This window comes from Bos grunniens, chromosome 2, assembly GCF_055505025.1.
Source record: "Bos grunniens cultivar Pamir isolate PY7600 chromosome 2, Bosgru_T2T1.0, whole genome shotgun sequence".
Taxonomy (NCBI): Eukaryota; Metazoa; Chordata; class Mammalia; order Artiodactyla; family Bovidae; genus Bos; species Bos grunniens.
In genome coordinates, this window is record NC_141166.1 from 44,570,170 (window position 1) to 44,596,520 (window position 26,351).

The 26,351-nt window shown below is 40.3% G+C and overlaps 1 long non-coding RNA gene across 2 annotated transcripts in view; it reads left to right on the forward strand.

Moving 5' to 3' along the window:
• Window positions 1–26,351, forward strand: part of LOC147377992 (uncharacterized) — a 45,833-nt gene that overhangs the window by 14,796 nt on the left and 4,686 nt on the right. For both annotated transcript variants that reach the window (XR_015151220.1, XR_015151218.1), the window contains exons 2-3: window positions 13,786–13,938; window positions 14,504–14,673. This is a non-coding gene — a long non-coding RNA (uncharacterized LOC147377992). The remainder of the gene's footprint in view (window positions 1–13,785; window positions 13,939–14,503; window positions 14,674–26,351) is intronic.

A 26,351-nucleotide genomic window follows, 5' to 3' on the forward strand; every position in this document is an offset into this window, starting at 1 on the left:
AATATTTCTATTTGCCATATGGCCGAGGGTTGAGAATAAAATGAGACAGTGTTCATAGTAAATTTAAAACAGTGTCTCAAAAGTAATAAGGATAAAATATTAATGCTAGTTGTCATCACATCCATTAGCAGTTCATATTATTAATTCAGGCTTTCTCATATGTACAGATGATCCAACTTTTCATGCTTTGAGACAAAGTTCATTTTCCTAAATAAAATATTCTTTTCTTCCCCATATTTCAGTCTTCTTTGGCTAAGACAACCTATGGACAAAACCAGCCCAATCTCCATGCTAACCAGAGACCCCTTAGTCACCTGTCCTCTGCACTAAGCCTCCTTTGATGAAGAACTCTGAGTCACACAGGAAGTTCATTCCATTCAGAAATGGCTCTGCTTGTTAGAAAGGGCTCTCCTGGGTTTGAACTGATCCATCTCCTTGTGTTTTCTCCACAGATCCTAGATCTGTAGTCTGGCCAGAATCTCTTCCAATATCTCTACCATGTTAAAGCTCCTTAGATGACTAAGGATCATATAACATCCCTGTTCCATCTTCACTTTTCCAGGCTCAAGGTACATAGGGATTCCTTAGTGTGACACCTTTGCATCTGAAATTAGAATTCAGAAATGCTTGTGATACTACAGATTTTTCTGAACACTCATCAGTTATTCCCCTCCCTTCTCACTCTCCTTAACTCCAACCTCTGAAGTTATAGCCAATCTTCCTACTATGACATACTCTACTTAAGATCATTATGAAAGTATTTTACAATAATAGTGGCCATTATTAGTATATGTCTGATTCTTCTTTCTTCTAGAGTTTGAGAAATTATTTTTGCTTTGTTTTTCCAGTGTTTTATACCACCATGATAAAGTTAAGGTAAATATAGTCCACTAACTAACAATTTGTCATTTCAAACAATTTCAATAAATTGGCTAAAAACTGGCTCTTGTACACACTGCTGATTAAAGTATAGCTAGATGCAACCTTTGTAGAAGGCAACATATGAAGAGTCTTTAAAACATCACATCTTTTCTCAGAAATTCCATTTCCCAGGACTTATCCAAAGATATGACAAAAGACATATTTATGGAAAAGGATGTTTATTATAACGTTGTTTATAATAGCAAAAGGAGAAAAGGAAACAGCCTAAATGTCCAACCACAGGGAATTGCTTAAGTGAATTATGCCATGTCATATGAGCAAGCACTCTTTTAAAGTATGTGAAAGGATATTAAAATAGTCAGTATTAAATTAAAAAAGGAAGGATGTTAAAGAGAATATACAGTCTGACCCCAGTTTGTGAAAACTAAAACAAAAACACCATGAACAAAAGTAGGGGTAGGGAGGGATAGAAAAAAGACTTGATGGAAATATCCCAAGATAGCAACAGTGGTTGGCCTTTTCCAGTGGCTCAGTGGTAAAGAACCAGCCTGCAATACAGGAGCCATAGGAGATTTGGGCTCAATCCCTGGGTCAAGCAAATCCCCTAGAGGAGGGCATGGCAACCCACTCCAGTAATCTTGCCTGGAGAATCACATGGACAGAGGAGCCTGGTGGGACACAGTCCATACAGTCACAAAGAGTTGGACACGACTGAAGCGACTTAGCATGCATCAACAATGATTATCTCTGCCTAATTTCTATTCTCTATTTTATAACTTTAAAATCTACATAATGACCAACTTTTCTTATTTTTATATACAGACATTATTTCCTACAGCAGTTTTAGGCTTACAGCAAAATTGAATGGAAAGTACAGATTGTTCGCATAATTATCTCCACAATATATTCACAGCCTCCAACATCTGCACTAGAGAGGGGAAGGTAGAGGAGGAGGAGATGGAGGAGATGAAAGGATATCTGGCCAGCAGAATGTGACCTTGATGGAAGACCTCATGGATAGAGCCATGAAAACAATCACTGCCTCAGTGTAGTGGTCACCTCTGTGGGTCTATAATTAACTACTTAATGGCAGTCCTGGGGTCACTATTGGTCAATATTGCCAGGTGTCAGTGTCAGACTTTATTTTTTGGGGCTCCAAAATCACTGCAGATGGTGACTGCAGCCATGAAATTAAAAGATGCTTACTCCTTGGAAGGAAAGTTATGACCAACCTAGACAGCATATTCAAAAGCAGAGACATTGCTTTGCCAACAAAGGTCCATCTAGTCAAGGCTATGGCTTCTCCAGTGATCATGTATGGATGTGAGAATTGGACTGTGAAGAAAGCTGAGTGCCAAAGAATTGATGCTTTTGAACTGTGGTGTTGGAGAAGACTCTTGAGAGTCCCTTGGACTGCAAGGAGATCCAACCAGTCCATTCTGAAGAAGATCAGCCCTGGGATTTCTTTGGAAGGAATGATGCTAAAGCTGAAACTCCAGTACTTTGGCCACCTCATGCGAAGAGTTGACTCATTGGAAAAGACTCTGATGCTGGGAGGGATTGAGGGCAGGAGGAGAAGGGGACGACAGAGGATGAGATGGCTGGATAGCATCACTGACTCGATGGATGTGAGTCTGAGTGAACTCCAGGAGTTGGTGATGGACAGGGAGGCCTGGCGTGCTGTGATTCATGGGGTTGCAAAGAGTCAGACACAACTGAGTGACTGAACTGAACTGAACTGAGATGATGAACTGGATGTACACCTGAGAAAAAGAAGTTGGGGCTTACTGGGCACCTTTTGCTTGATGGTCACAGTATGTGACCATGATGACCTTCCAAAAGTATTAGTTTCTGTTTCATTTCTGCTTTCCCAATATCACACAAGTTTCTCTTGATCAACTCTAGCTTAGAATGATACAGGTATGGGAACTGTGAGAAACATGGTTCTCAGCTTTAGCCTAATTGATAAAATCTGATACAACATAATTATAGGGTGTATATCTTTTTATTTTGGGGTGTTTGGTATGTAGATATGTCATACAAACCACAGCTTGCCTCAGAAAAGCTTGCTGGTCACTATATGTGGCTCAGTCCTGTCAGGAGATGGCGTCTACTCCAAGAGTCTCACACTTTTATCCCAAGATTGACATGGGTTTGCAGAGTTTCCAGAGTTACGCACACTTCTTCCCTCTTCTCCATGCCAGACACTTCTGAACACGGTTCCCTTCCCTGTTGGAACACACATGAAAGCTACACCTTGATTACCTAAGTGAGGAAATCACATTTTTTCTCTGCTTTCCAAAGATCTCCCTAAGGTTTTGATGCCATCCTGCCTAGGACCTTTCAAAACCATTCTTTATACTTCATAGAGATGTCTATTAAAACAGGTCCTGGAATTTTCTTATCCAGATCAGATCAGATCAGATCAGTTGCTCAGTCATGTCCAACTCTTTGTGACCCCATGAATCACAGCATGCCAGGCCTCCCTGTCCATCACCAACTCCCAGAGTTCACTCTGACTCACGTCCATCGAGTCAGTGATGCCATCCAGCCATCTCATCCTCTGTCTTCCCCTTCTCCCCCTGCCCCCAATCCCTCCCAGCATCAGAGTCTTTTCCAATGAGTCAACTCTTTGCATGAGGTGGCCAACTACTGGAGTTTCAGCTTTAGCATCATTCCTTCCAAAGAAATCCCAGGGCTGATCTCCTTCAGAATGGACAGGTTGGATCTCCTTGCAGTCCAAGGGACTCTCAAGAGTCTTCTTCAACACCACAGTTCAAAAGCATCAATTCTTTGGCACTCAGCCTTCTTCACAGTCCAACTCTCACATCCATACATGATCACAGGAAAAACCATAGCCTTGACTAGACAGACCTTTGTTGGCAAAGTAATGTCTCTGCTTTTGAATATGCTATCTAGGTTGGTCATAACTTTCCTTCCAAGGAGTAAGCGTCTTTTAATTTCATGGCTGCAGTCACCATCTACAGTGATTTTGGAGCCCAGAAAAATAAAGTCAGCCACTGTTTCCACTGTTTCCCCATCTATTTCCCATGAAGTGATGGGACCAGATGCCATGATCTTCATTTTCTGAATATTGAGCTTTAAGCCAACTTTTTCACTCTCCACTTTCACCTTCATCAAGAGGCTTTTGAGTTCCTCTTCACTTTCTGCCATAAGTGTGGTGTCATCTGCATATCTGAGGTGATTGATATTTCTCCCAGCAATCTTGATTCCAGCTTGTGTTTCTTCCAGTCCAGCATTTCTCATGATGTACTCTGCATAGAAGTTAAATAAACAGGGTGACAATATACAGCCTTGTCATACTCTTTTTAGTATTTGGAACCAGTCTGTTGTTCTATGTCCAGTTCTAACTGTTGCTTCCTGACCTGCATACAAATTTCTCAAGAGGCAGATCAGGTGGTCTGGTATCCCCATCTCTTTCAGAATTTTCCACAGTTTATTGTGATCCACACAGTCAAAGGCTTTGGCATAGTCAGTAAAGCAGAAATGATCCAGCGGATGTTGGCAATTTGATCTCTGGTTCTTCTGCCTTTTCTAAAACCAGCTTGAACATCAGGAAGTTCATGGTTCACATATTGCTGAAGCCTGGCTTGGAGAATTTTGAGCATTACTTCACTAGCGTGTGAGATGAGTGCAATGTGCAGTAGTTTGAGCATTCTTGGCATTGCCTTTCTTTGGGATTGGAATGAAAACTGACCTTTTCCAGTTCTGTGGCCACTGCTGAGTTTTCCAAATTTGCTGGCATATTGAGTGCAGCACTTTCACAACATCATCTTTCAGGATTTGGAATAGCTCAACTGGAATTCTATCACCTCCACTAGCTTTGTTCATAGTGATGCTTTCTAAGGCCCTCTTGACTTCACATTCCAGGATGTCTGGCTCTAGGTCAGTGATCACACCATCGTGATTAACTGGGTTGTGAAGCTCTTTTTTGTACAGTTCTTCTGTGTATTCTTGCCATCTCTTCTTAATATCTTCTGCTTCTGTTAGGTCCATACCATTTCTGTCCTTTATCGAGGCCATCTTTTGCATGAAATGTTCCTTTGCTATCTCTGATTTTCTGGTTCACAATTAAAGCACAGGCTATGGAGACAGGCATTCTGAAACTTAATCCCTAGTCTTCTAATAACTAGCCATGTAATCTTAAATCATTTTACCTCCTGGGCTACAGAATATTCATTTATAAAATAGTCTGGACTTGACTCTCAGAACTCTTCCCTCTCTAAAACTATGTAAACCTAGTAGGGAAACTCTGTAAGGCAGTAGAATTTCCTTTCTGATAAAGAGCAGGATATGGGAGAATTCAAGGTGATTTGTGCGTGGTAAAGAACGATGCATGGGTTAAACGGAAAAATAAGCAAGTGTCAGTGCTCTGCTTTGCAGGCTCTTGGTTACTGTTTTGCTCTCAGAGAAGCTGGGTACTGCAGAGATCAGGAAAATGAGGATTATCTTTGCTCCTTTGTGACTGACAGTGCTGCAGGCTATGACAAGCACTCTTTCATTGCAAGACTAGATAACAATGGAAATAAGACATCCTCTACTTTTTATCAAATACAATATTTGCCATCTCTTGTTAGGGAACATGATGCAATTAAACTACCAATCTTACCCTCATACTCACAACTTGTTCAAACAAAACGTTAGCTGATACTTTAGAATCTCTGAGGCAATTCTCAAAGTTGTAAAGGTTTGCCTTATTCTGTCCTGTGTCCAACTTTCAGTTTAAAAAATAAATGAGAAGGAAGAAGGTTTTCCTTGATTGCAAATTCATATGGGAGGTTTTAAATTTTTTGCAGACAAATTGCTTTAGGTACATCGACTTCCTCATTTGTGTGTGGCTAATTGGATTGCCTGATTAAAGGACATGGCTATTGTTCCAAGATGGCAATTGCCAGACTGGGGTCCTCTGGTGGCTGGAAAGGCTTCTGGTGTGTAATCATACACCTCTGATTTGATGTGATTAGTGGTGTCTAAAGCCAAAGGAAAACCATGAGCCTTCTGAAAGCAGCTGTACTGGTACAGACAGTCTTCCCACAGGGTCAAGGACTTTCCAGAGCTCTGTAGAGCCTAGATTCAGAGTCTTACAAATAACTTATTGGATCAGGAGAGCTGCCTAGTGCAGGCATGCCCCACTGTACAAACTTTAGGACCCCGTTAATGAGTGCTGAAGAATTGATGCTTTTGAACTGTGGTGTTGGAGAAGACTCTTGAGAGTCCCATGGACTGCAAGGAGATCCAACCAGTCCATTCTAAAGGAGATCAGTCCTGGGTGTTCACTGGAAGGACTGATGCTGAGGCTGGAACTCCAATACTTTGGCCACCTCAAGCGAAGAGTTGACTCATTGGAAAAGACCCTGATGCTAGGAGGGATTGGGGGCAGGAGGAGAAGGGGAGGACAGAGGATGAGATGGCTGGATGGTATCACTGACTCGATGGATGTGAGTCTGAGTGAACTCTGGGAGTTGGTAATGGACAGGGAGGCCTGGCGTGCTGTGATTCATGGGGTCACAAAGAGTCGGACACAACTGAGGGACTGAACTGAACTGAATGCTAGGATGTCAATAGGCTATCCAGCTTCCCTGGTAGCTCAGTGGTAAAGAATCTGCCTACTATGCAGGAGACATGGGTTTGATCCCTGGGTCAGGAAGATCCCCCAAAGAGGAAATAGAAACCCACTCCAGTATTCTTACCTGGGAAATTCCATGGACAGAGCAGCCAGGCCAGCTATAGTCCATAGGGTCGCAAAAGAGTAGGCTAACTCTTAAAGACTAAACCACCACCACCTAACTGCTAGAGGTCCTAGTTGCTTGAGGATGCCACACAATCTTGGTACCCTTGGCTATCTTTATTAAGCCATTCTTCATTAAACTTAAAATTGTTGAATTTATTAAACCAACAGCTCTAAAAGATGTTTCATTTACACCTCCTCCACTGATGCTTTGATGTGAAATGCTATTTGATCTAGATCCATTTTAAGCCTCCAATATACCAATACATGAGAGGGTAGCCTATCTCAAAATAAGGACTCAGTACATCTGATTTTGAACTATCCCATTTTTTAACCCTAATTTCTGGTATCCCCAAATAACAGTCAAGAGGATATAAGATATTACCTCAAGCAAAGCTAAAATTGCATGTTTTAAATTTTTATGTCAGGAAATGCAAAATTAATACTCTTCTTGTGATATTGCTCATTAATACTGTACTTAGACTAAGCTATGGTTTTAATGGCCTAATTCAAAAGAGTAGAAAATTTTATTTTACTTAATTTAAATCATTTAGATGTATGAGCTCTTTTATTTCCACTGGCATTTTTTCACATTAAGTGTAATAGGGAAGTAGTTCATCTCATACTCTCTCGGAGAACATAAACTCTTGATGGACTGAAATGAAGGGGAGCCTCTGAATACTTATGACATAATGAACTGAATGGATCAGGAGAGCAGGGGCATGGACATGATCCGACCCCTGACTCGCAGGTAGTGGTTTTCAGTATGACTCCCCCTTCAGAAGCTATGAAATGGGCCACAGCTTGCAAGAGCAACAAGATTTCAGAAACCTGGAGATGGTGATGATAGATATTCCAAACTGCTGTTAAACCTGACAAAGGAATAGACCAAGAATTATGGAACCAAGCCCCGCAAGCACTAGGCCCAGCTTCTAGTCAAAAGACAGTCATAATCTCCAAAACAGAGCAGGGTTATGGCTTAGGAAGTCTGATCCCTCCTCCCAGCCCTGCTTTTCTCAGTTTTCTCATCTATCATATGAGGCTCCTGGGCTGGAAGACCCCTGATATCCCTGCTAGATCTGTTAATACTGCATTGATAGTCAGAGCCTCAGTGAAGCTGACTGGGGTTCAAGACCAAACTCCAGTCCCACTGAAATTACAGAATGTGATGGGGAATGCCAGGTTCCCAAGTAGTGCTAGTGGTGAAGAACCCCGCTGCCAATGCAGGAGACATAAAAGAAGCAACTTCTAACCCTGGGTCAGGAAGATTTCCCTGGAGGAGGGCATGGCAACCCTCTCCAGTATTCTTGCCTGGAGAATCCCATGGACAGAGGAGTCTGGCGGGCTATAGTCCATGGGGGCACAGCGAGACACAACTGAAGTGACTTAGCACCCACGCACAGTGAGGAATGCTCTCCAGGGAGCACTCAGCTACTTCCTGCTTAGCACTTCCACCCTCCACCCCCAACACACACACACACACACACACATACACACACACAGTCTCTGGGAAAAGGCCAGAACTGCATAGACAGATTTTCTCCAGGGCACCAGGCAAGGTGGAAGACATAGCGGGTCTTGAATGCCTTGTGTCTAAAGGAGAAGTACAGAGGAGGAGATGAGGGAAAGGCAGGGAGTGTGACCAGCAGAGAGCCCTTGGATGAAGAGCCAGTGTCTCCTCTCTTAACGATAGGGACTTAACGACGGTGGCTGTGATTTGGACAGGTATATTTATTTGCTAGGGCCCCAGGTGGCACCAGTGGTAAAGAACTCACCTGCCAATGCAGGAGATATAAGAGATGCAGTTTCGATCCCTGGGTTGCCAGGATCCCCTGGAAGAGGGCATGGCAACACATTCCAATATTCTCACCTGGAGAATCCCATAGACAGAGGGGCCTAGAGGGCTACAACTCATAGGGTCACAAAGAGTTGGACATGATTGAAGTGATTTAGCATGCACACACACACAGTAACAAAATACTGTAAATTGGGTGGCTTAGTCTGAGATTGATGCTTTTGAAGTGTGGTGTTGGAGAAGACTCTTGAGAGTCCCTTGGACTGCAAGGAGATCCAACCAGTCCATTCTGAAGGAGATCAGCCCTGGGATTTCTTTGGAAGGAATGATGCTAAAGCTGAAACTCCAGTACTTTGGCCACCTCATGCGAAGAGTTGACTCATTGGAAAAGACTCTGATGTTGGGAGGGATTGAGGGCAGGAGGAGAAGGGGACGACAGAGGATGAGATGGCTGGATGGCATCACTGACTCGATGGATGTGAGTCTGAGTGAACTCCAGGAGTTGGTGATGGACAGGGAGGCCTGGCGTGCTGTGATTCATGGGGTTGCAAAGAGTCGGACATGACTGAATGACTGAACTGAACTGAACTGAGTCTGAGATCAAGGTGTCAAGGGTTAGTTCCTTCTGAAGGCTCTGAAAAAAAAATCTGTTCATAATCCTCTCCTACCATTTGGTGGTTTGCTGGCAATCTCTGACCATCCTTGCCTGGGAGACACATTGCCTTGATCTCTGCCCTCATTTTGACACAGTCTTGCTTGTGTCCATACCTGTGTCCAAATATTCCTTTCTATAAGGACAAGCTGGAATCAAGATTGGTGGGAGAAATATCAATAACCTCAGATATGCAGATGACACCACCCTTATGGCAGAAAGCGAAAAAGAACTAAAGAGACTCTTGATGAAAGTGAAAGAGGAGAGTGAAAAAGTTGGCTTAAAGCTCAACATTCAGAAAACTAAGATCATGGCATCCAGTCCCATCATTTCATGGCAAATAGATGGGGAAACAATGGAAACAGTGACAGACTATTTTTGGGGGCTCCAAAATCACTGCAGATGGTGACTGCAGCCATGAAATTAAAAGACACTTACTCCTTGGAAGGAAAGTTATGACCACCCTAAACACCATATTCAAAAGCAGAGACATTACTTTGCTAACAAAGGTCCATCTAGTCAAAGCTATGGTTTTTCCAGTAGTCACATATGGATGTGAGAGCTGGACCATAAAGAAAGCTGAGGGCTGAAGAATTGATACTTTTGAACTGTGGTGTTGGAGAAGACTCTTGGGAGTCCCCTGGAGTGCAAGGAGATCCAACCAGTCCATCCTAAAGGAAATCAGTCCTGAATATTCATTGGAAGAACTGATGCTGAAGCTGAAACTCCAATCCTTTGGCTACCTGATGCGAAGAACTGACTCATTTGAAAAGACCCTGAGGCTGGGAAAGATTGAAGGTGGGAGAAGGGGATGACAGAGGATGAGATGGTTGGATGGCATCACACCAACTCAATGGACATGAGTTTGAGTAAGTCTGGGAGTTGGTGATGGACAGAGAAGCCTGACGTGCTGCAGTCCATGGGGCTGCAAAGACTGAGACACGACTGAGCAACTCAACTGAAATGAATAAGGACATGAGTCCTATTTGATTGGGGCCCACTCTAATATTGTTTTCACTTCTGTAAAGACTAATCTTGTTGCAACCTCTGTAAAGACTATCTCCAAATAAGAACACAATCAAAGGTACTGGAAGGTAGAACTTCAACATATGAATTTTGAGAGGAATGTAATCCAACTGACAATGACAAGCAAGAGCTGGACACCATACACCTGAATGGGCAAGATCATATTTCCAGAAGAACATGGCCCCTCCATTGTCTTTTTAGGCAGTGGATGAAGGGAGAATATATACTCATGTTAAACTGTTCACAAGGGAGTTTTGGGATGTAGAGACAAGTGTTGGAGTAGAGATGAGAAAAAGACATGAAGCATGGTTGTTGGTGGTTTCCATGTTCCAAGATGGAGATTGTAGACACATGGACCATATAGGAGTGAAGGGAAGGCTCAACGCCTGGATGCACTGAGGATGCTCTGGCCCACAAGGCTTCAGAACCCCAGGCCTGATTTGAATCCTGGCTCTAACATTTACAAACACTTTGACTTGCACAGAGTCTTGTAAACTCTCTTACCTTGTTAGTTAGTTAGTTCAGTCGCTCAGCCATGTCCGACTGTTTGCAACCCCATGAATCACAGCACGCCAGGCCTCCCTGTCCATCACCAACTCCCGGAGTTCACCCAAACTCATGTCCATTGAGTTGGTGACACCATCCAACCATCTCATCCTCTGTCATCCCCTTCTCCTCCTGCCCCCAATCCCTCCCAGCCTCAGAGTCTTTTCCAATGAGTCAACTCTTCACATGAGGTGGCCAAAATATTGGAGTTTCAGCTTTAGCATCAGTCCTTCCAATGAACACCCAGCACCCAGGACTGATCTCCTTTAGAATGGACTGGTTGGATCTCCTTGCAGTCCAAGGGACTCTCAAGAGTCTTCTCCAACACCACAGTTCAAAAGCATCAATTCTTTGGCGCTCAGCTTTCTTCACAGTCCAACTCTCATGTCCATACATGACCACTGGAAAAACAAAAATGAGCATGGTGGTACCTATCTCATTAGTTGGGGTAATTTAATGAAAATATGAATGTAAGGAACCTTATTTTGTTCCTGAAACATCATGAGTGCTCATTCACATTGCACTAGAATTTATGGGACAGTTATCCCAGGAGCATAGCTAATGTAGGACTTTTCCTGAAGGTAAATATGGGAAAGTGATTCCCAGGGTGTCTAAGTAAAGACAAGTTACCCAAAGCAAGAATATTTTGAATATTTATCTTAAGGAAACAGGCCACCTGGAGAGACAGACATTCATCACAGTTAGGTCTCCAAAATTGCTTGTCTTACTTCTCCAGGTTCATTTTGAAAAAGCTCTCTTCTTAATATTTTACCTTTTAAATCAGGGCAATTACCTTTATAGTCTCACTTAACAGAAACTTGTGTTTTACTTTCTTTAAAAAGTAAATCCTTCATAGTTTTCTATCCTTGAAAATGGTTAGTAACCCTATTTTAGTTAAAAAAGTGTACCCCTTAATGTGTTTAAAACAATGAGAAATGCATCATATTTTATAACAATACTAAGAGGACTTATGGTCTACTTTTTATTCTTTATGAAAATATGCAAATCTTCTTCTTTGAATTTTTAAATTTTCTTTGTTTCCATGTCAAGCAGCCATTTCCAAGTTTCTCTTTCCCAGATGGATGTGTAAAATTTAGAAAGGGATTTGAAAATCTTTTTTACTAATAAAAGCAATCAGAGCTAATACTCATAAGGACAAATAACTGAGAAGATGGATGATGTGTTTGGTATCTAGTCATATTTTATTGAGTGCATTCCATGTAACTCTATCTTGCCTTCCTTTAAATAGAAAATAAAAGAAATAATTGCGTGAAGGAAAGACCTAGTAAACATTCATACCAGAAGCCATGTGACATTCAAACCTAGTTTTCTAGGCAGTTTGGGCCTCAAATTGTGGTTTTGCCTAAAGACTGTAGAAAACTCGTTAATTCTGTGTTTCAGAAGTATGGCAGAAGATTTTGTGTAAATGTTAAGTAAACTCATTTATCTTCTCTTTTTACACATCTATGTGAGGTTTAAATGCAGAAATGGATCATGGATCTAAGAAAATGAATACTTTAAATCATGTTATATACATAGAGCTTAGCTTTTTCTAAAGCAGTTTCAAAGGCACTCACCCATTTTTTTTACCTCCCTCTTGCCCCCCATTTTGGGGCTTCCCAGGTGGTGCAGTGGTGAGGAATCTGCCTGCCAATGCAGGAGAAGCAGCAGACACCGTGCCCCCACCCTACCACACTAAAACTTCTCTCACTGAGGTCATCTCTAAGGCTAAATCCAATGGGCAATTTTCAGTCTTCTTACATCTCAATAACATTTCGTGCTCTGTTAACATCCTCTTCTCAAAACATGCTCTCTTTTTGGTTTCTAGAATACCACAGTCTACAGCATTTCTCCAACCTCAATGGCTTTTACTTTACAGTGACTTTTTTTTTCAGGTTCTACTCTTTTTCTTTTATATCCTTTTGATGTTTATCAAAGTTGTATCATACATAATTTTAACAAACAGCCCTACAAAGCTTCTAGCGCAAAATGCAGCCTCTGATTCTCCCCTGCTCTCCTCTCCCCACTCTTAAAGATATTTGCTTTGATATTTGTCTCCATCTTTCTAAATAGCATGCTATTTCTGGATCTTTCCATTTTAGATTTCCAACCTCGGAAGATGAGTATTTAACTCTTTTGTACTCAGATCCTCTGGAGAAGAGAACGGCAACATACTCCAGTATTCTTGCCTGGAGAATTCCGTGGACAGAGGAGCCTGGCGGGCTACAGTCCATGGGGTCCCAAAGAATCAGACATGACTGAGCGAGTGACTAACCCTTTCATTTTCACTTCACTCTTCTCTTGCCACACTCTCACTCCTTCTCTCTATCTCCTATTTCCTTCTCTTTTATCACTTATTCTCAAGAAATTATAGCATAAATTTTGATTAAATCCATAATTAGTATTTACATTATTACAAGTATGCAAGTATTATTCATGCTAAATTATATTATACTAAGATTATAATTTCTTTTATGTACAACTTTTTTGTTTTCTCTGGTATTAGTAATAATTGCTGCACTTTCCCCCTCTAAGTTCACTAGCAGCTCAGCAGTAAAGAATCTGTCTGCAGTGCAGGAGCTGCAGGAGACCCAGGTTCCATCCCTGGGTCAGGAAGATCCCCTGGAGTAGAAAATGGTAACCTACTCCAGTATTCTTGCCTGGAGTATCCCATGGACCAAGGAGCCTTGTGGGCTATAGTCTATAGTGTGGCAAAGAGTCAGACACAACTGAAGCGACTTAGCACACATAACAAGGAAAACTTCAAATCTCAGTGGTTTAACACAGCAGCAGTTTATTTCTTAACAGTAAGAAATTCAGTGTAGGTGTTCCTAATTGGTGGGAGACCCTTTCTGGGGTGAATCAGGAACTCCTGCTCCTTCCACCTTGGTGCTCCTCTATCTCCTGGGTCTTAGAGTTTCCTGTCTGATTCTTTATATCTGCAGGCATGCTAGGTTGAGATAAGCCTAGACAACTAAGAGAAACACTTCTATAAGACAAGTTGGTAGTATGCGTAATTTCATCCATAGCCTATTTGTCGGAATTCAAAGCATACACTTTAAAAGTGAGTTGGGTTTCAGTGAACATACTGCTGTCTCTGTCATCCCAATATGTATTTCACTCTTCTTCCCACAGATAAAACATCATCAGTCCTTCTACTAGGGTACAACCACGCAGCCCTAGTAGTCCCTATTTCCTTATCAAAGAACAAGATCCTCAGATAATACACAGTCTGCTGTCGGGTTCAGTTATGACTCCTCAAGGTCTAAGAACATATGACCTAAAAATGTAAGTAGTTTTTTTGCCCTCACTCCCCCAATACACACACTCAATAGACAATGAAAGAGGAGGAAAGCTAAGAGTAGAATGCACAGAGCAGTCATTGCCATATAGCAATTATGGAATCCGGTGGGTGGGATTTCAGCTCCTGGGTATTAGCATATTCTTCGCTTAGACCCCGATTCTGTTCTTCAGAAAGAACTCCTTTGTCCATTGTTTTCCATGCCTCTTTATTCTGTCCTCTGGGAAATTCTTCCTTATTCTATTATTTTCCATTGACACACGTGAAGTAAGTGTGAATGGATGTCTTCCTTGGGGACTGCATAGGTTTTACACACAATTTCTGCTTGGGGGTTGCTTCAAGACTCACTAAATAGTCATAGGCCTTTTGAGGCTAGGTTTATCTAGATATCCTATCTAGATGTCTTTGACAATACAACTCCCTTAAAAATGTATTCGATTTTGAATCTATTTGCTGCCAGTCATTTTCCTGTACTTTCAGAATTGATTTTTAGATATGGTCCTTAATCCTGACTTCATTATATCCCCTGTTTCTCTCTCTCTCAACTCACAGGAACTAACTGGAAGCCATCTGCACCCAGAGACTTAGATGGCATGGTAACATCTTTAATGTGGTCTTTGTTCTAAGGTTGAATTGTTTCAGTGAACTGAGAATTCTTACCCTCTTGAAGTCTAGGAATATTTCACCCTCAAACAGTCCATCAGAAATGTAAATCTTTATGTGTAAGTACATCGAGGAACCTCTTTTCATGTTTTTTCTTGAAGAGCTCACACCCGGAGCCATGCTCTACTGCTTCATTTGGGACTGGTTACTCCTTAGTCTTGTTGCACCAAAGGAAGCATGGAGATCTCTCTTCATATTCACTCCAGAAACTTCTTTTTCTTGCTGATGTTTTAAAGCCCCTGTATACTGGACCCCATTATCAAGGTCTGGGATCTGATTTTACTCTCCTTATAAGGCAGTAAGTAAGCCTTACTAATGCTTAACGTTGACCTATTACTAATGTTTAAATGACTATTGGAAGGAAACAAGACTCCTGGGTCAGAAACAAAGGACTGTACTAATCATAGCGCAGCAAGCAGCATGAGCACCATGCTGTGTCAGGTCCCCTTGTCCCAAATCCAAGGAGGCAGCATGTAGACACACAGGGGAATGCCAGGCACACAGTGAATAGCTTTACAGGAGACTAGGAACTTGTTTTATAGCAAACAATAAGCAAGGCCACTCCTTGTCCTAGAGGGACACATTGTCTCATCTGTGAAGGCTGCTTGCTGAAGACATAATCCTGAGACATGGCCCTAGTGAAGATGGATCAAGGTCTTGCATTCTTGGTGAAATTAAAAAGGATGTGCAGGAACACTTAGAGCCCATGCAGATTGCCTTTCCCAACACCCATATGTGCTACACCCAGTCTATGAACTTCCCAGATTTTGCTAAACAATATCTAGCCCATAGGAAGGTTATTAGGGTTAATAGCAAGGTAAGGACCAGATCTGTTTTCCAACCATTGAATCCCTAGTGCCTATCACAGTGCATGGTACATGGTAAGTAATTGATTCATAATCCAAACAAGCTAGGAGACTTAAGCAACTCACTTTATGAATGAGTTTATATTCTAGAAGCTCAGGTAAGCTATATACACACACATACATACACAAACATTCTTTTGGAAACACAAGAATGGAACTCTTTTTTAAAAGAGTACCCACTTTTTAATACTGAACATTTGTCATGGTCCCTTTTTTCTCCTACTCAATTCTTTAATCTCCAGTGCCTCTCATTGAGTAAAACTTAGCTTAGAATAAACTTAGTTTAGAATCCTTATTTGCTTGACTTTGAAACCTGCGTCTTTCCCACTATGTTTTGTCTGTCATTTTATCTTACTGGAAATACCATCAACTAAAAGTCTAATTGAATTTCTAGACTAGTCTTAGTAATTGCCCTAATGCATTGGTTCTCAAACAGCAGTCCTTTTGCTCTCCAAGGGAAAACTGGCAATGTCTGAAGACAATCTGAACGGTCACAGCTAAGGTAAGAGGTACTACTAGAAACTAGTGGGTAGAAGTCAAGGACGCTGCTCAACATCCTACAGTACATAAACCGCCCCCTGCCCCACAGCAGCAAAGAAGTACCCAGTCCAAAGTGTCAATAGTGCTGAGGTTGAGAAAGACTGCTCTAGGGGTATGCATGAATGAAGCCCCTCCATACTTGAAATGCTGCAGACCAGTTCTTGTGCTTGCTGTACAGAAATCCATTATTTTCCCAGTTTTCCTCCATCCTTTATTACTTCAGAAACTTAAGTTTCTCTTTTCCTTAATGATAAAGTCATGGTTTCTTCTTCTTACCCTTTATTGCAGCACTTTTGTCTTTATTATACAAACAATCTCTAGAGAAGAATATAAATTAAAGTGGATTAAAGATCCACTACTATCCCAAGGATCCCCCATGACTATCTTATCCCTGTCTTGCAGCTGTATACATACCTCACTGTGTGGTCTGATTTATTACTCTCTACTGTTTGGGTAACAGGGACATAGTAGGCGTTCCATGACTATATCTTGCCTTATAGAGCAGAAGAATGGAGTTTGAGGTTATTTCTAAAGAAACCTAGCCCACCAGTTTGACCCTTTATTCAAATATTGGATCCACTCAAACCCAAAGTCCCTGGAAATTTAGGAGAGTTAACCACAGTAACTTAAATGGATGTTTCTGGATGTGTATTTAGGCTGAGTCAGGAAGCAATATAAACTATAATAATCCACCACCAGATAAGTCCTATTCACACAGCAACCTGACCTGACCTAAGTCAAGGTAAACAGGTAAATCAGTACAGGAAAGTCTGGCATGTAGGCTTAATTTCCAGACCTAAGAGATTAGAGATGAGTTTAGCAAGAGGTATAAGCACAGACCTACAAACATATACAGATTGCTTTTAAGCCAGCCGACAGAATTCCTTTGCCTCATCAGCTTATTTGCCAGCTTGACATCTCAAAGACTGGTTTATATCACCTCTTGAAAAGTATTATTACCCTGAGATTTTTCATTTATCAATCACAGTAGAAATTAAATGTTCAATTAAATATTCCACCACATGGCAGGCTAAAATCTAGCCCAGAACAGTCCAGCTCTCCCCTGGCTTCTCTCTTCTGTCCACGTAGCATACTGGTCCTTCCCTTGGCCCCACTGCATTTTTGATTTTCTTAAACACTGTTCTGGCACTCACTCCCAGCAAACCTGCTCTCTCCCCTCCAGCTGCCAACTCCTTTCCCCTGCTACCACCCTGTTTTCTGGCTCCAAAGTGATCCACTCAGCAATCATCACGACTCATAATTCAAGGGTGTAACTCCACATCCAGGAGCCATGAACTGTTTTTCCATGAAAGGATAGTTAGTGCTGGAGCTTATGCCTTGTATTACAGGAAATTACATCAAGCATTAATTTAACTTACAGGTTCTCCAACTTTCTTAAGGAGGAAGGGAAAAGGGAGGTGTGAGAAGAGGAAAAGAATCCATAAATAGATTTTTGTTGAAACATACCAGAAATGGAGCTTGAAGTGCCAGCAGAGTGTTCCAAACACCATTTTTTTTTTAATGATTTTCCATGAATGTTAAAAGTGAATCCAGCAAATAGTTTATTACTGGAATTGGAGTTTGTCTGATACGACAGTTAAAAGGCTACTCTAGCCTCCCATAACTCAAGGGGCTGAAGCCTAAATGAATGGAATGGGAAAACTGATGGCAAGCTGAAGAAATGGGTTTTTCCAGGCAGCAACATATTTCTCAAAGCTCTGAGACAGATAGGAAGTGAAGATGGATGAAAGACCAAACCGGAAAATAAAACAGTCACCTCCTTTAAGAGAAGAGGAGCTATTTTTAATACGTTTATCTTCTAAGGAAAGTGGTAAAGGATAACAAAAATTGAACATTGTACTTAAAAGCTCAGTAACAGCTTGTTCTCATTTGGTTTAATTTAGTCCACTAGATTAAGTACCACGTCCAACTCCCATACAAAATTGTCATGAGATTTTACTAGACCGAATCCCGACTTTTGTTTCCTCTTTTTCAGAGTGTGCCTTTCTCTCCTTGTCTTCCTCTCCCCGCTCCTCCTGCCCCTCTTCTGCTCCTTTCCTGGACACCAGATCCCAAGTGATGGAAACTAGAGTGCTACTAAACTTTAAAGAAAAATTCCAAGTAGCTGAAGCCATTCCAGTGAAGGATTATGAAAATGAGTGCATATGAAATGGTCCCTAGGGTCCTACTGTTACAAGGAATTGCTCTTCATCACCTCTCCCCTCACCCTGTCTACCCTCTAGCCTGCCCTGGAAAGACATTAGAAATAAAGTAAACAGTAAAGGCTATTTGATGACAAGTTTTGAAAAATGAAGAATTTTGGAATTGAGGAGAGGGGTGTGTGGATCAAGATTAGACAAAGTTGAAGGGCAATGGGACATATGTCTGTTGGCCTATAGGGAATCCCACAATTTCCACATGTTAGCTGCTAGGAGGAGGGTAAGGATTGGTACCAAACTTTCCCAAGCATCTTGACATCATGGGATAGATCTAGTTATCCTTGTGTTCAGTCTAGTGTGGGAAAAATATAAGAAAAGGAGAGAAGAAAAATACTTGTCAAGTTTGTCTGAAGACAGTATCATGAATCCACTTTGGAAAGGTTGAAAATCAATGTACAAATAGTTTGTCTTATTGTACATTTTTGTAGGCCTCTTTAAATATTTTTTAGAATAGCATATATATTTTTAAAAATTAATTTATAAAAAGTAACCTTTATTTTTATTGATGAAAGAAGTATTAGTTAAAGAATCAGACTACCTGGTATCTCTATTCAGATCTTGCTACTCATAGAAAGTAACCTAACCTTGGTCATCCTCTCATTCCTGTCTCCCTAATACTCCTTACCTAAATCTTATACAGTAATATTTACATCTGTAGCTAATTATCTCTTAATATACTTGTGTCTCTGTCCATAACCATAAGCTTTCCAAAGAAAAGGACCATTTTTTTCAGCTCAGTAACTGCCTGACATAATAGGGATTTTAAAATGTTGAATAAATGAAGCCTCTGCATCTCAATCTCCTTTCTTATTCCCCATTAAAGAGTGCTTGTGAGAATAAAATGAATGAAGGTAAGTAAAAGTGTCATTAAAAGGCAATGTATCACCAGAAATCACTTAGAGGAGAATGACAACAAGATAAATATGGAATGTGAGCAGATGAAAGGAAAAAAATACTTTAAAGCCAAATCCAACTGACAGCCCATTGACTGTCACCACAGCCATCTTACGAAGGTCTCATCTTACAAAGCTGAGGAAGACGGGACCTGAAGCTACCAAAGGCAAAGCACATAAGTGATTATTACTCATTGCATTTGTTCTCCCTGCTGCCCAATTTATGAAACCAAACTTGTGTTGTTTTTGGAAGTCTTCCTATCCTGATGATCCCAGTGGATGCACAGGAACATATACCTCTTCTTTGACTTGCGTTTGAGGTTGATCTAGTCCAGATGGAAAATTCTTCATAGACATTTTAAAGTATTCCATCTGTGAAGCAAACAAAAGAAAGTAAAAGATAATGAACTATATGAAAGCTGAATTACCCATTAAGGGGGTTAGACTGAGGTCTGATAGTGGATTAACTCATTGTGTGAATGCCACAGATAATGCTGAGAAATACACCTTCTTTCCTCTGCTTGCCCTTTTGAGGGTCATTGAGATTAGGAATGTCTTTTCCAGTGGTGGAAACATACACTTCCAATATATTATGTAAGTTAAATAATATTTTTAGTGGGCCTTTTAAGTCTCTTCTTTCTTTATGAGTTAGGCAAGCTTCTTGATAGCAGTGTGACCATGGGCAACTGGGTTTTTGTTTGCTTAATTTTAATCTTTTGATTTTCAGTTTCTTCATTTGTAATAGGGGATAGTATACTTACCTCACAAGATCATAAAAAAATAAATGACAAAAGCTTCTTTAAGTGGCTTAGCAGAGTACACAATGCCTATTATGCTTTCTGTATGATGATAGTAGGGTTATCAGGCTTCTGTCAATGTTTTAATATTACCATACATTGTCATTTGTTTATGCATTTTGCATTCTGCTCTGTGTTCACCACCTCAGTACCAAAAAGCAAAAAAAAAAAAGGTAATTTCCCCAAAGCTAATGGGCCACTGGTTTCCCAAGGTGATAAGAGGATAGCTAAAAACTGTGACCATCAACAGTATTGATGATAAGCTGAGAAAGACATTGTTAAAACACAGTGGTGCCCACACCCAAGAAAATAGCCAAAATTTAAAAGCTGGCTTAAAACTGAACATTCAAAAAGCTAAGATCATGGCATCCAGGCCCATCACTTTGTGGCAAATAGATGGGGGAAAAGTGGAAATAGTGATAGATTTTATTTTCTTGGGCTCCAAAATCACTGTGGATAGTGACTGCAGTCATGAAATTAAGACACTTGCTCCTTGAAAAGAAAGCTATGACAAACCTAGAGAGTGTATTTAAAAGCAGAGGTAGCACTTTGCCAACAAAGCTCTGTGTAGTCAAAGCCATGGCTTTTCTGGTAGTCATATATGCAAGAGTTGGGTCATAAAGAAGACTGAGCACCAAAGAATTGATGCTTTTGAACTGCGGTGCTCAAGAAGACTCTTGAGAGTCCCTTAGACAGCAAGGAGATCACACCAGTTGATTCTAAAGGAAGTCAACAGTGAATATTCATTGGAAGGACTGATGCTAAAATTCCAATATTTTGGCCGCCCGAAGTGAAGAGCCAACTCATTGGAAAAGACCTTGATGCTGGGGAAGATTGAGGGCAGGAAGAGAAGGGAGTGACAGAGGATGAGATGGTTGGATGGCATCATCAACACGATGGACGTAAGTTTGAGCAAACTGTGGGAGATAGTGAAGGACAGGGAAGCCTGGCATGCTGTAGTCCATGGGGTCACAAAGAGTTGGACATGACTGAGTGGCTGAACAACAAAAGAATGATGACACCAAATTTTGGAGAGGTTGTGGAGCACCTGGAACTCTCATCTTTCACTGGTGAAAATGTAAAATGGTACAACAGCTTTGGAACACAATCTGGCAGTTTCTTTACACATTTAAATAAACACCTTCCCTGTAACCCAACAGGGCCACCCCTAGGTATCCACCCAAAGGAAGCAAAACCGTATGTTTACACAACATACGGCAAATACACGACAAGAATGTTCATAGCAACTTTACCCATAATGACCAAAAACTGGAAACAGACCAAATATCCATCAATAGAACAGATAAACAAACTGTGGCATATGATGAATTACCACTCAATAAAATAGAGCCAACTACCAGTTGTTAAATAAATCTGAAACATACTGCTGAGTGAAAGAAGTCTTGTACAAAGCAGAATATATGCTATTAGTCCTTTAGTATGACATTTTATAACAAATGAAACCAATCTATAATAGAAAAAAAGTCTCAAATCAGTAGTTGTCAGGGACAGGAGCAGAATAGGAAATGTTCTGGAATGTAATTTTCTGTCTTGGTAAAAATTAGAGTTGCACAAGTATATGCATTTGAAATACTCCACAAGTGTAAATTTAAGATAGGTTTGTTTTATTGTATGTATATTTTATATCAAATAAAAAAACTAAACAAATGCCAAAGCCTAATTACATTCAGGCTTCAGTATTTGGGGAGAGATACACATGCTGATATCTGCAATCTATTTTGAAGTTCATCAAAAAATCATCAAAAAATAATATAACTAACAGATAGATGGGGTTTAGATGGATGGATAGTGATAAAGCTGAATAAATATTAATGGGAAAACTAGGTGATAAGTGTACAAAGTTCACTGTAAAATTCATTCAACTTTAATGTATGGTTAATAATTCTTGAATATTTGACTAGTTTTGAATATTTGAAATGTTGGGGAAAATATAGTGGGGGCAAAGTACTTTCCTACCTAGAGCACTAATTCTTTAACTTTCCTTTGTATTAAAAGATCCTGCTCTATTAAACGGAGAAAGCAATGGCACCCCACTCCAGTACTCTTGCCTGGAAAATCCCATGGATGGAGGAGCCTGGTAGGCTGTAGTCCATGGGGTTGCTAAGAGTCGGACATGACTGAGCAACTTCCCTTTCACTTTTCGCTTTCATGCATTGGAAAAGGAAATGGCAACCCACTCTAGTGTTCTTGCCTGGAGAATCCCAGGGACAGGGGAGCCTGGTGGGCTTCTGTCTATGGGGTCGCACAGAGTTGGACACGACTGAAGCGACTTAGCAGCAGCAGTAGCAGCTCTATTAAAGGAAACTGTTCCTATAGTGTATGAAAAGAAGAATATATAAAATGTATACTAGCTCAGAGGTAAGGGAAGATGACCAAAGATAGCGCCTCAAAAAGCCAGAGCTAGCCAAAATTGGGTGCCCTTTCACCACCTTTGCCCTTTCGTATTTCCTTCTCATTTTCCTACTGGTGTGGTGGTGCCTATTGACTAAGAAGGGTCTTGCTTTTTTGTCTGTTAAGAAAGACCTCCATCTCAATATGAAATTGGTTTGAGAGAGAAATTGGAAGATGGTACCAATTTGCTTCGGCAGAGACAAACCTTTAAGTGAAATCAGCATGGTGACAGATTTGTGCCCTTACTACAAAGATTGAAACAGCTGTATTGCAAACATATGCGTGTATGCTAAGTCGCTTCAGTCATGTCTGACTCTTTGCGCTTCTCTGTCCATGGGATTCTCCAGGCAAGAATACTGGAGTAGGTTGCAATGCCCTCCTCTAGGGGATCGTCTCGACCCAGGGATCAAACCCATATTTCTTATGCTTTCCACGTTGCCAGGGAGGTTCCTTACCACTAGTGCCACACTGCAAACACACCCACGTGTAATAAACACTGAGGAAAGGAAAAGTGCTGTTTCTCACTGGGCCGGAGTAAGAGCCATGTATAAAAAAATGGTATTTTCTTTTTGTTAATAGAAACTGGTTTTCCATTTTTCCACATTAAGACTGGCTGGAATGGTTATTTATAAGGCCTAAGTCCAGACCAAGTAGCCATGTGCGGATTTTGATACTTCTTGTTTAAAATTTATAACAAAGTAGAAAAATATATTATTTGAAAACAAGATGAAATCTCAAGAAAGGCTGTATCAAAGCAATATAGTTTGTTTCTTAGAGCTGTCATAGGATTTTCCTTTTCATAGATGAGCATGGGATCTGCTTATTTTGGCAGAAAGGAAAGGAAAGTCAGGCAGAATTGAAGGAAATGATCATATCAGGGTTATGACTCCATAATAATAAATGGTCTGACAACACTTAATGTTAGTGAACACATGAGTGAAAGTAATTAAGCATAACTGTTAATTTTGCCTTGTATAAGTTCTAGAGTAACCACTTTCAGAAGACGGAACTTCTGCTAATGACTTCAAGGAGGCAGCCAAAGAGAATTTTCAAAGTTCAATAGCTTTCCACCAGCCTTTCTGGGAAGGTAACAGAAAGTAGCATGGCCGTCAGATATGAATACCATTTGAATCCACATGTCATTCAAGAGAGCCTCAAAACCAGCACCCACTTGGCAGAAAATTTATCTGTTCAAACTTTCTCTGCTCAACTCTAGCACTTTATTAAAGTTTCTTAACAAGAATTAAGCTATTAAATCCAATTATAATAGCTATAAGGGCAGAGAGTCAGAGGTTTAATTTTTCATGTCCACCTGAAGAAGAGAAAAATATGATACAAGTGCTTTTTTTTTTTACTTTTCTGAAGATGGAAACATAAAAACATTATTTTAGTCTATTGCTATTTGCTTTTCCTCATTTTGAAGAGAAGCCTTTTAGAAATAAGAATGATCATGAAAAAAATACACATGGTCAAGAAAAATTTTAACTGTTAATTCTCATTAACAGTATAAGAAATATAAATTAAAACAAGGGACTAGTGTTTTTGTCACCTATCAAACTGGTAAAGATTTAAAAACTGGCAAGAGAATGAACAGGGCATTCTTAAAAACAGCTTATGTGTAGGAATGTACATTTGCTATAATCTTTTGCTACATAACTTTGCTGGTGAGAAGTCTTAGTAATGTGGATTAAGAGCTTATAGGTAGTCTTGCTAAATTTTTAAACTAAATTAATAATCAGAGACGCATAGGATTTGTTTTTAAAAGTTTATTGCAGAATTTTTTATAGTAGCCAAAATTGGAAATAACCCCAAAGCCTACCCTTAGGGGATTGTTAAGAAAATTATGGTTACATCCATATATGGAAAGAGTGTGCAAAAATTATGACTTCTAAGAATATTTAGTCATGTTTATAATATACATTAAGTGAAAAGAAAAATCTGGATAGAAATTGTACTTAGAGCAGCATCCAGTTTTCTAATATATGTATACACGCATTGAAAAATCCTCCAAGGGTCAATATTTGTGTATGATGAAGCTTTGGTGATTTTTGTTTTCTTAAATTGTCTGTATTATCTGTATGTTCTACAATGAGCATATTCTGCCAGAGAACAATGAATCAATACTTTGAATTATACAAAACAGACTTTGTGCTTTGTTTTGGATCTCCCAGGCCATTGTCAGTCAATTCAGTTGAATGATGGGACAATTCAGTGAAGAAAAAAATATCAGGCAACCTGGTTGGTTGGCAGTTTGTAGACAAAGAGTTGGCTAATTTCCCATACTTGTAATTTTTCAACTAGTTGGTTTGGCATCACATAAATACAGCTAGAGTTGGAACATTTGAAAGTGAAAAAGCTTTAATGCCAAAAATCTCTTAGAACAAATTGAAAAAAGATGAACACTGATTTTTTTTTTTACTACAGTTTCTCTCATACATAAAAATGAGCTAATAAACCAAATCCCCCATCACCACCAGCTATATTTTGAGCATTTTAACTGTAAATGTAGTTCTTAACCCCATCTGGCTGCAGAAGCACTATTTGTAAAACTGAGAGGAGTGCAGTGGGGAGGTGAAGGGGTGGTGGGAAGGGTGGTTCATGAGAAAATGTAAAGTTATCTTCAGGCAGGACTGGAATTCTTTGTTCTAAATTTTCCCCTCAATCTATTGTGTTGGTAGTTCTTGATTGGTGACCTTGAATAGGTCAAATTAACCATCATGGTGCTTACCTTCAAGAGATCAGCCAAAGGACTAGCAGGAATTTCTTCCTTTTGTTCCTTGCAATGTTCCCAGTGACTAAAACAACCCCTGGCATGTAGTGGGCACTCAAACAACTACTGATCAAAATAATCAACAATCCAATTGTTAATTGGATTAACAATTAAAAAGTTAATTCTGTAACTTTCATGCACTCCTTTAGCGTAAAGCTCTGGAAGACCTAATTGAGTCAAAATTCCCATTTATAGATTAAAAACCTTAAGTTGATATCAGTAATTTATACTTTAATCTGATGAGTTTCAATAACTTTGGAATGGGTTATGACAGCGCAAGGGAGTTCAAGAATGGTTTCAGGGCACTTAAAAGCAGACAAGGTATTTGGCTCCCCTGGTGGCTCAGAGGTTAAAGCGTCTGCTTCTAATGCGGGAGACCTGGGTTCAATCCTTGGGTCAGGAAGATCTCCTGGAGAAGGAAATGGCAACCCACTCCAGTATTCTTGCCTGGAGAATCCCATGGACAGAGGAGCCTGGTGGGCTACAGTCCACGGGGTGGCAAAGAGTCAAACACCACTGAGCGACTTAACTAACTTAACTAAAAGCAGAGAAAGGGAGAATGTTTGGGGGTATACAAAGCGTCCATCATATCTTGAATTAAGAAGAGGGTCTTGGTAAATATACAAGAAGATGGGATTGTTTTGACAGTAAATTAACCCAAAATCTTGCCAGATGCTCTCCCAAGTCATATCATTTGATCCCCACAATCATCTTTCCAGAAAGACATTTCTTATTTCCATTTGGCAGATAGGAAACTGAGACTCAAACTGAACAATTTCCTGAAGACCTAACAGTGAGAAAGTGGAAGAATATACCTGTATTTGACTCCATAGCTTCCAGCAATGGAAGAAAAAATTAAATTAAAAATGACAGACAGGGAACGCTGTAAAGATTTGGCTGTCTTCTTAGTTTTGTTCAGAGCTGCCAGTTCCATTGCACAGGTGGGAATCTCAACAAAGCTGAGCAGTTCAGGTGGGTTCATGACAGGAGAAATTCCGAGAAACACTGAGCAGACAAGACTGCTGTAAGCCCACAGCCACATTATCTTTACAAATGCTGAACCAGGGCTATACCAGCCTCCCGGGCAGTAAAAAAAAAAACGTCCTCCCCCAGCATTTCTAATAGCCTTAAATAAATACTGTGAAGTTCCAAGTAAATATCCAGAAAGCAAAAGTTGAACTGAGAGCTAAACAACCTTAAATTATTTAAATTCCTGAACATCAAATAAAAGACCCAGACA